General features: G+C 36.6%; 1 pseudogene; it reads left to right on the forward strand.

The window, feature by feature from the left end:
* The window catches only part of LOC115031320 (thioredoxin domain-containing protein 17 pseudogene), a 237,434-nt pseudogene extending 227,682 nt beyond the window's left edge, over positions 1 to 9,752 (forward strand).
* The last annotated feature ends 1,362 nt before the right edge of the window (positions 9,753 to 11,114 follow it).

An 11,114-nucleotide genomic window follows, 5' to 3' on the forward strand; every position in this document is an offset into this window, starting at 1 on the left:
TGCTCATGTCTTCGAGGCTTTTCTCCACATTCTCCTCTATAAGTTTCAGTGTCTCTGGTTTTATGTGGAGTTCCTGTGATCCATTTATACTTGAGCTTTATACAAGGAGATGAGAATGGATCAATTTGCATTCTTCTACATGATAACTGCCAGTTGTGCCAGCACCATCAAAGATCAAGTGACCATAGATGTGTGGGTTCATTTCTGGGTCTTCAATTCTATTTCATTGATCTGCCTGTCTGTTGCTGTACCAGTATCATGCAGTTTTTACCACAATTGCTCTGTAGTACAGCTTGAGTTCAGGCATGATGAGGCACCAGAGGTTCTTTTATTGTTGAGAATAGTTTTGCTATCCTAGGTTTTTGTTATTCCAGGTGAATTTGCAAATTGCCCTTTCTAACTCTGTGAAGAATTTAGCTGGAATTTTCATGGGGATTGCATTGAGTCCTTAGATTGCTTTTGGCAAGATAGCCATTTTGACTATATTAATCCTGCCAATCCATGAGCATGGGAGTTCTTTCTATCTTCTGAGATCTTCAATTTCTTTCTTCAGAGACTTGAAGTTCTTATCATATAGATCTTTCACTTCCTTAGTTAGAGTCACACCAAGGTATTTTATATTGTGAAGGGTGTTTTCCCTCATTTCTTTCTCAGCCTGTTTAACTTTTGGGTAGATAAAGGGCACTGTTAATTTTATATCCAGGTACTTCACTGAAGTTGTTTATCACATTTAGGAGTTCTCTGGTGGAATATTTGGGGTCACTTATTCTATATGAATTTTCAAACCTTCCAGTTTATACATTGACTAAGCAATGCAATCTAAAAAAATGAAAGGTCTTGAATGAAGAAGGTACTATGCATTGGTAGATAATAATGTTGTGAGCAATCATAAGTTTTTAACCCAAAATTTTACATGAATTGTTTGAAAATCATTCCATATATGCTTAGAAATAAAAACCAGGTATTGCCATTGCTCTTGGCCACCTAGTAGAACATATGGTAAGAGCTCACTGCTGAACACATCACACACTTTGGACAGAGGATATAAAGTAATCAAACCATAAGTGAACTGGACACTTCCTCCCTGTTGGATCATGTTCATAGTGTTAGAAGTTCCTATGTAGGCTGTTATGGCAGAAGTCATCAACAGTCTTATCCAGTGGTGGCCCCTGCATTCTATAATGCAGAAAGAACTACTAGACAAGTTTTGCCTTCAGATACAAAAGAGGCATAGATATACTGGAGGTTACTAATCACTTTCTGATTGGATTTGTAGCCTTGCCCATTTAATAGAGTACTTACTGAAAATCAGATCAAGATCTTGTGGCTGGTGAGGCTACAGTTCCAATAGAGGATGTTTTGCTAAACTGACATGTAATTAATTAATATGATCTCTAAGTATTTATATCCATAGAAAAGAATTGCTTCTATCCTTGATCAGAGAAACTTTTGGTTTACAATGAGTTAAAAACTTATAGCTGGCCAAAACACAAAGCAGAAGTAACTGTGGAGTACTCATCCCTAAACTGAACATCTTTGCCTTCCTTTTAAGGCCTGGGAAACATGATGCAATAGGTTTCAAAAAGAGCATAAAGGCCAGAAGTTAGGGAAGAGTGCTGAGAAATGCTGTCTTCTGGACATGATATCGTCATTATACTCACGAATGTGGAGTAGTTGTGACTACTTGCCCAAGAGCCAAACACCCACAAAAACCACGTAGGAGGGTTTAGTTGAGAATGAGATCAGGGTTAGTAGGACAGGGAAGGTAGATAAGATGGGGCATTAGGATAATAATAATCATATTTATCCATTTACATAGTTGTCAAAAAGTAAAATAACAGTAGAAGATGGCTACATGGCTTATGAACAAAGTGGGGTTAAAGACTTAATCCTGAAAACAGTTCAATTACAACTAAACTAAAAATAATTGTAGAACAGTATACATGTTAGGTTGCAGGGCCCTGGAACAGTGAGAAGCCTGTATGGAACAGGAGTGGTGTTGAGTTGTATTCTTCCTCAGAAATCCTTTCTCAAGAGCAATAGGAATGGCGTCACTCCCACCACTGCCCAGAGCCTGCATTTTCTGACATACATAGACCTGCACCTCCACCCCCACCTTTGCCCACATTAGAGGAGGTCACAAAGTTGCAGCCAGGTTATTCTTTTCTTCTTATAAGGTCATGTCTAGCAAGCATCTGGAATTCCTCCTTATTAAAATTAGGCATCCTCAGCCCCCTGACTCTAACAAATGGTGTACACCTGTTGCAACAGTATTTGCTCTTGCTAAATCCTTTGCTCCTGCTAATTAAGTGAGCTGCCTCACTGAAACTTGTCTCCAAATTCAACTTTAGCCCACACTGAGAATAAGAAGAAAAAGAAATGATGTTTTCTTTGGCCCAGTTAACAACAATAATTTAAAAATGTTATTACAAGTTATCAGATACTCTTATTTCAACCTAAAGGAATGAAACTCTCTCTCTCTCTCTCTCTCTCTCTCTCTCTCTCTCTCTCTCTCTCTCTCTCTCTCTCTCTCTTGCTCTCGCTCTTGCTCTCTTTCTCTCTCAGTTACTGATATACTTTTGGGGTTAAAGGATGTAGATAGTGAATTGTGAAGTGGAAAAAATTTATTTACCATACAGAGATTTTACCACAGAATTAATTTAACACTATTTTATTTTATTGCAAAATACATGCACACACACACACAAAATCCTCTCCAAGAGTACGTTAGTGATGTGGTTCTATTGCAACCTTTCAGTTTATGGTGTTACATTGATTTCATGTGTAACATTGTATATTTGGTAAGGGTCACCATATAGTAGTGGTTCGTCAGAGTCAGGACATTTGTTCTTATATGGCAGAATGGTGGCTGATGCTTTTAGATAAGTACTTTCTACAAAAAGACAAGTAGAAATGTTAAGTTATAAACTCCATATAACTCCATTCATAGCCCATGCTGACTTTAGAATACTCTGATTCCTTTCCTATATATAAGGTACAGCTGCTCTTTGAACTCTCTTTCCTTTCTTTCAGCTCCTTCTCTCCCCTCCTTTTCTTTCAATTTGGTTTCTTATAAGTACTATATTCACTCCCCCTGCCCCCTTTTCACCAGCTACAATGTAGTTTTATGTATTTTTTACCCACTCTGATACTTCCTGACATTTACTGTTATCTGACATTCATAAGAAGGTAGAAAAATTTCCCACTTACCAGGGACATATATATCCCAGAAGAAATCGCTAATGGTACATATGCAAGTTTCATAAGTTGATGGACCAGAAAGGTACTTGATGAATCCGTTATCATCACTAGTTATTTCTACCTGAAACAAAAAGAGTGGGAAAGTGTTAAGGAGTGTCAACACAGACAATGCTGCCTGGGATTGAGCACTAGAAAATAAGCAATTTCCGGCTTGCTAATTAAATATTTTCTGTTAGCTATTAGGACACTGAGCATTAGATGCTGAGAATGTTCTTTGCAACTAATATTTTAAATTCAACTTGAGCCCACATTGAGTGTAAGAAGGAAAACAAATGATGTTTTCTTTGGCCCAGTTAGCAACAGTAATTTAAAAATGTTATTACAAATTATCAGGTACTCGCATTTCAACCTAAAGGAATGAAACACCCCCCCCCCCCCGCCTCCGTCTCTGTGTGTGTGAGTGTTTTTGAGAATTTGTATATCTGAGTATGTTTAACATATCAGCAGGTTTATCATATATATTACTAAGCACTTTATTTTACTAGTGTAAAACAGTTCAATGTCTTACAGTGTTGTTGTTGCATTGTGTTTAGGGTGTTACTTGGTTTTCATCTAGACTGAGGCTGAAGATCTTCAAATCATAGAAAAATGAATGATTGGTTCTGCAGATAGAAAAGGATTTGAAGAGGAGACAAGGATGTGTACTCTGCAGTGGTGAAAAGAGTTCCACCAACACTAAAAACAATGAGAGTTTATAAACTATCCCCTGACTTAGGGTTTCTAGCTTTGTGATACACACATTACTTGTTACAGTGCTTTTTCTTTCTGACATTTTGAGATGGCACAATTGATTGATACCTGTACCTCATACATGAGTTGTGAGTTTTTGTAATTCTAGAGTGAAAAGTATTTTTTAGATTTAAAAGAACCAGTTTATTGTACCAATAGGAATAGTCCCAGCTTCAAAATTTTTGCTGACTGTTTGGACATTGTTTTCTTTCAGCCAAAAGACATAAATCTTTTAGTCAAAGGCCACATATAAGTAAAGAATTCTTCTAAAGGGTTAATCGATCAATGATATTCAAAACTGAATAACGAAGACAAGGAGAATATCTTCTTGACACCAGATCCAAAAGCATTTCTTGAATCATTTTTATTTGGGAAAATACCAGGGACTGTTATATTTCTATTTTGATTTTCAGTGTAACTAAGAATTTCCCTTCATTTTTTGTAATGATTTTTTAAAATTCAGATTTTAAAAAGATTTACTTCTTTTATTTTATGTGAGTTGGTAAGTGTCCCTGGTGTCCATAAAGCATAGAAAGTTACTTCAGCTGCCCTGAAACTAGAGGGACTGGATCTTGTGAACCAACTGAATTCTCTTAGAGAGCAGCAATTATTCTTAACCACTAAACCATATCTCTAGCACTCAAAGTTTGTTTTATTTTTATCTGTTTCCTGAATGACTACAGATAATAATGTTGAAGGAATTTTTAAGATAATAGAGCAAGAAGTGAAGAGTTTAGAAGAATTAAAGAAGAAAGTAGATACAGGAAGGAAGATGGGGATAATGTGTGTCTGAACTTATTGGAGCAAGTAAGCCCTCACATTAAGGGAGAGCACACAGTCACTTCATTCCTATATTTTCTACAACTGCCAAAGCATGCTGATCAGTGTCTTCTTTACTCTTCATCATTACTGTATGAGGTGCAGTCAGGAGATGAGTAGAAGTGGGACCACGAGTCCAATAGCATTTTCTGGTCACTGCCACACATTCATACTTACCTTTGTTGCATTGCTATTTTCTTTGACTTTCACTCTTCCCATTCTGTTTGTTTTACTCCTAGGTTTTCATCTTAGTTTCTGTGTGAAGATCCTGAGGCCACTGTTAAGTGGCCCCACTTACCAATCTCCTTCACGTCATAATTACTTTACTTTTGCCTTAAAATTCATAATACATATATGTCTAACACAATTTATCCTAGTTTCAAAGCTATGTAAACAGAAAAGCTTAAAAGGGCATCATTTAGCACAATATTTAAATTATTGAGTTATCTTAAATATAATATTTTAATTTTCATGTTAACTTTTAATTATTCACTTACCTCCTGGCATTGCTTCACATTGTTTTTAACTGTCAGTTGTACTCGAAATTCATTTCCTTTTTTGTTAGTAGGGCTAGTACTTGGAGTGATTTTCATATCCAGTGTAAGTGTGTAGTTACGGGGTTCATTGTAAAAGCTGAAACAGAAACTCACATTACTGTTTAAGACTTAGTTGTTTTCTTTTGGGAAGACAGAGAGAGCACACACACACACAAAGTTAGAACATATTTCTAGCCAACAGACACTTCCAGGAGGATGAAGCAAAGGGAAATCAGGACGAGTAGCAGTCCTGGTCACCTGGAGATTGTGGGGTCCTGGGCTGGTAAAGCTGCTTTTGTGTTTTCCCAGGCAACATTCCCCAGTGGAGATTTATGACTTAATTGTCCATCTTTGCTCACTCCCCTTCCTATGTTTCTTTTACAAGTATCAAAAAAAGTCTTCACAACTCTCTTCCTTGTAAAAGTAGGACTTGTATAAATATATTGAGCCACAAAAGTGCTAAATTCATCATAAATGTCAACCTGGTCTCATGATACCTGCTCAATTTTTTTCCTCATCTGACTGCTCTTAAGGTCTGAAATAGAAAGCATCAAAGTTCTAGTTGACAAAATTTGATTTCCAACTCAAATTCCCTTAAGATCATTTCCTAAATTGCTCAGTCCATTGCTTCTATTATGGAAAAGTATTTATTTGGCACGTAAAAATTTCCCAGACTAATATCCATGGATTCATTACCATCTTGAAGAGTCCCCTTTCCTTATTGATTTTAGGTATTGTTAGTAGATTCTGATTTCTTCCTGTAACTTAACATGTTCTTCTTGTCAGAAGTCTTAGGACCCTTTACATATTATTTTCATCTTATAGGAATTGAAATCGGACATTTTCCCCTTTAATTATAGATTTAGAAAAGAATTTTATTATACAAGGAATCTTGTGCAAAGGAACATGTAAAGAAAGGCTGGGGTACAGCATCAAATTTCTGACATTTCTCTCTCTCTCTCTCTCTCTCTCTCTCTCTCTCTCTCTCTCTCTCTCTCTCTCTCTCTCTCTCTCTCTCTCTCTCTTTTCAAGACAGGGTTTCTCTGTGCAGCCCTGGCTGTCCTGGAACTCACTTTGTAGACCAGGCTGGCCTCGAACTCAGAATTCTGCCTGCCTCTGCCTCCCGAGTGCTGGGATTAAAGGCGTGCGCCACCACGCCCGGCTTCTCTTTTTATTAAACCAATCTGTTCCATGTGTTGTTAACAGAGCTCTGCATATTAGAATTAATGAAGATCTCAGGTTTTATTATACAATTTAGATAATTTTCATGTAGATAATTAATCCATTGTGTTTTGGTTAGTTGAGACATGATGTTTTATTCTATCATGAGAGAACTCTTGAACATGCAATTATTTGCTTCCACACCAAGTTTAGCCTTAGAGATAAATTATATCCTGTCCATAGTTTATCCTAAAATGTAAGCGAAGCTCACTTGTTTCTTCATATTGCATGTTGATGATACTATAATCTAGGAAGAAAAGTAAGTTTGAACACAATCTTTTGTCACCAGTCATTTGATTTCAGGATGTAGGTTTGAGAAGACACATATCATCACAGAGTTTAGAAAAGAGAAAGTCAGATTGACATACAGCACAAATCCATTATGTTTCCGTGTTAAGTGTAAAAACATTTCTAGGAAGATGCTGAGGAAAAAGTAGTGCCTTACCTATGGTACCAAAACCCAGCAGTCTCCTGAAGTAAGAAGACAATAAAGAGATATATGACTGCTCCAGGTTGATAGAACTTTTGAAGAGAAGCCATGCTGTATGGGTTGGCATACATGAGCCTTGACCATCTGCAAACCAGGTCTCTCCTTTTATTTGCAGCAGGAAGACTGTGAAGTAGATTGGCAGGTCTATCCAGATAAGATGATCAGATGTTGGGATCACTTCCAGTTTCACCCTCTTTGTTCTTTGTACATAAAGGTCAGTTTTCAGATGAAACTTCAAAATGGATTATAGTGAATAAGATCAGATTTCTCCATAAGAGATTAGAATGTTCTAAGATTATTAGAATGGATCCAGTTCCAATTTTTCTAAAGAAGATCTGATCTTTTGTCCTTTGCTTCTTAAACTACTCTAACTGTAGATATATCTATTTCTTACATGTTATTATTTGTAAACACACACATGCCCACACATTTGTCTTTTTGTATATCTATGCCCAAGGAAGCCAGAAGAAAATATCAGATACCCTGGAGTTACAGGCTGCTGTGAACCACCATGTTTGTGCTGGGAACTGAATCTAGGGCCACTGGAAGAGCAGTAGGTGATCTTGATTCCTAAAGCAATTTTCCAGCCCCCAGACTAGAATTATTTTGTGTTATCTATTATACTTTATTATGTATTATTATACATCTCTTGTTTTTTCTCACTCTTTTTCTTCTTTCTTTCTTTCTTTCTTTCTTTCTTTCTTTCTTTCTTTCTTTCTTTCTTTCTTTCTTTCTTTCTTTTTTGCAGAGGAAAGAGTTTATTTCATCTTATAGCTTACAGCACATCATGAATGGTAGTCAGAACAGGATATCAAACAGAAACTTGGAGGCAGTCACTGAAGAAGAGGTCATGTAGAAATAGAATAATCATCTTGTGCAGACCGATTTCTTATTCCAGCTGTTCAGGATGGCAATTGCAATAGTAAATCATCAGTCAAGAAAATACTCAATGATCTTTTGCCTACGAGACAATATGATGGAAACCTTTTTTCAATTGAAGTTTACTTTTTCAGTTTGACTCCTGTTAGAGCATATTTGATAAAAAACAAAAAAGGACAGAGAGAGAGAGAGAGAGAGAGAGAGAGAGAGAGAGAGAGAGAGAGAGAGAGAGAGAGAGAAAGAGAGAGAGAGAGGAAGGAGAGAGGGAAGGAGGGAGGAAAGAAGGAAGGAAGGAAGGATGGATGGGAGGGAGGAAGGAAGGAAGGAAGGAAGGAAGGAAGGAAGGAAGGAAGGAAGGAAGGAAGGAAGGAAGGAAGAAAGAAAGAAAGAAAGAAAGAAAGAAAGAAAGAAAGAAAGAAAGAAAGAAAGAAAGAAAGAAAGAAAGATTTTCTCAAAGAACCAAAGAACCAGGTCCTGGTTTTGTTGATTCTTTGTATAGTACCTTTTGTTTCTACTTGGTTGATTTCAGCCCTGAGTTTGATTATTTCCTGCCATCTACTCCTCTTGGGTATATTTGCTTCTCTTTGTTCTAGAGCTTTCAGGTATGCTGTTAAGCTGCTATAGTATGCTCTTTCCAGTTTCTTTTGAAGGCACTCTGAGCCATGAATTTTCCTCTTAGCACTGCTTTTATTGTGTCCCATAAGTTTGGGTATGCTGGGCCTTCATGTTAATTAAATTAAAAATAGTCTTTAATTTCTTTATTCATTTCTTCCTTGACCAAGTTATCATTGAGTAGGGCATTGTTCAGCTTCCATATATATATGTGGGCTTTCTGTTGTTTATGTTGTTATTGAAGAGCAGCTTTAGTCTGTGGTGATCTGATAGGATGCATGGGATTGTTTCAATCTTCTTGTATCTGTTGAGGCCTGTTTTGTGACCTATTATATAATCAGTTTTGGAGAAGGTACAGTGAGATGCTGAGAAGAAGGTATATTCTTTTGTTTTAGGATGAAATGTTCTGTAGATATCTGTTAAATCCACTTGGTCCACCACTTCGGTTAGTTTCACTATGTCTCTGCTTAGTTTCTGTTTCCGTGAACTGTTCATTGCTAAGAGTGTGGTGTTTAAGTCTCTCACTGTTATTGTGTATGGTGCAATGTGGGCTTTGAGCTTTAGTAAAGTTTCTTTTATGAATATGGGGGCCTTTGCATTTGGAGCATAGATGTTCAGAATTAAGAATTCTTCTTGGTAGATTTTTTTCCTTTGATGAGTATGAAGTATCTTTCCTTATCTTTTTGATAACTTTAGATTGGAAGTTGATTTTATTTGATATTAGAATGGCTACTCCAGCTTGTTTCTTGGGACCATTTACTTTGAAAATTGTTTTCAGCTCTTTACTCTGAGGTAGTGTCTGCCTTTGACACTGAGGTGTATTTCATGTATGCAGCAAAATGCTAGGTCCTGTTTACATATCCAGTCTGTTTGTCTATATCTTTTTATTAGGGAATTAAGTCCATTAATGGCAAAGGGAAAAGCTTGTTTCCAGAGTTCTTGGAAGCAGAGCTAGTCATTTGAGAGGAGCAGAAGTATTTATTGAAGACTGTGTGTTCAGTTACTGCCAAGAAGGAGACAGACCTTACATGAAAGACCCAAATAATTACTTCAGATAAGAACTGAAATTAACTGGAATGTCTAAACTATCTAAATATGTAACACCTCAAAAGCTTATGGAATCTGAATGCTTTTAGTCTAGCCTCCTGGAGATGATCCTCTCTGAAGATTATGATTGGATGACCTTGCCTGTCAGACTATGGTAGCACATGGCTTTAGTTTGAGCACTCAGGAGGCTGAGGCAGGGGATCCTTGAATTTGAAGCCAAAGTGGTCTGTAGAGTGAGTTCTATGACAGCCAGGACTGCATAGAGAAGCTGTATCTAGCAAAACAAAAACAAACAACAACAACAACAAAAAGATTTGATGATTGTAATTGTATTTTGATTTTATGGCTCCTTTAAAAGAAGCCATATACGTGTTTTAAATTGATGAATAAATGATGATGTTAAAGTTAGTGCATGTTTAAACAATAAAGAATTAAAATACTAAAAGAATTTGGATTTTCTTTCTGTTTTCTTTAAATTTTCTTTAAGTCCTTTGTAATCTTTCAAAGAGTTATCTCTTTATTTTTTTGATGCCTTTTGATTTTTAAAAATTTCTATTGCATATACTGGAGGAAAATGTGGAGGAGTAGTTATTGGACCTGCAAGTCATTGTACAGTGCAAGAGTCCTGGGAGTGAGTAATAGGAGATCAAAAAATAAAGAGGAGAAAGGATGGAAAAGATAAGAATATTTGGGATTGGGAGATTCTTCAATAACTATGTCTTATTCAAGTAAACTTATTAAGAATTACAGCATCTCATGTATTCTTTCTTGGGGAATATGGTATTAATTCAGTAGAAACTGTCATATAATGAAAGAAAGCCAGCATGAAGATCATCAAACAAGTTGTACAAGAGAGTAACAAAGGCTTTCCCAAGAACATCACAGACTGAGCAAACAGCAACCCTATGACTGATGACAATAACTCCACAAACTGGGAAGTTAGATTCTCAGGATAGCTATATATCCATTAAGACTATATATCTCAAAGTCTTTGTGGCAGCGTATGATTGGCTCTTCCAGGCATGTTTCTCTCTTTGAAGTAGAGATCTGTTTCATCTCTATACATCAGGGCCCCAGAGAAAACCTCAGTACTTTAGGCCAGCCCTCTGGTATAGTAGAGTAATATAGGGGTAAAACATAAAGTATGTTACACACATGTATGGAAAAGCATTATACCTTATTCAACCTCAGTAACAATTCTACATCAAATGCTAGGTCTTAAACATTCTGATCAGGAAGAGGATGGAATTATGGGGGAAGACAGCTAAAATTAAAAGCCAATTTAGGAATAAAAGAAATTTAACACAAAAGAAGCTCTCAAATGTGTGCATGTGTGTGTGTGTGTGTGTGTGTGTGTGTGTCTGTGTGTGAAGGCAATCCCACACAAAACCCATAAAATGGTTGGAGACACACAGCGCAAATGGCCTTGTTAAAAAAATGAAACTCCAAGGATCAGGATTGAGTTAAAATTAATTGAGCTGCTGGCATGTACAATGGGAATCCCTAGACAATTTACACTA

This window comes from Mus caroli, unplaced genomic scaffold, assembly GCF_978045245.1.
Source record: "Mus caroli unplaced genomic scaffold, Mus_caroli_1 scaffold_7, whole genome shotgun sequence".
NCBI classification, from domain to species: domain Eukaryota; kingdom Metazoa; phylum Chordata; class Mammalia; order Rodentia; family Muridae; genus Mus; species Mus caroli.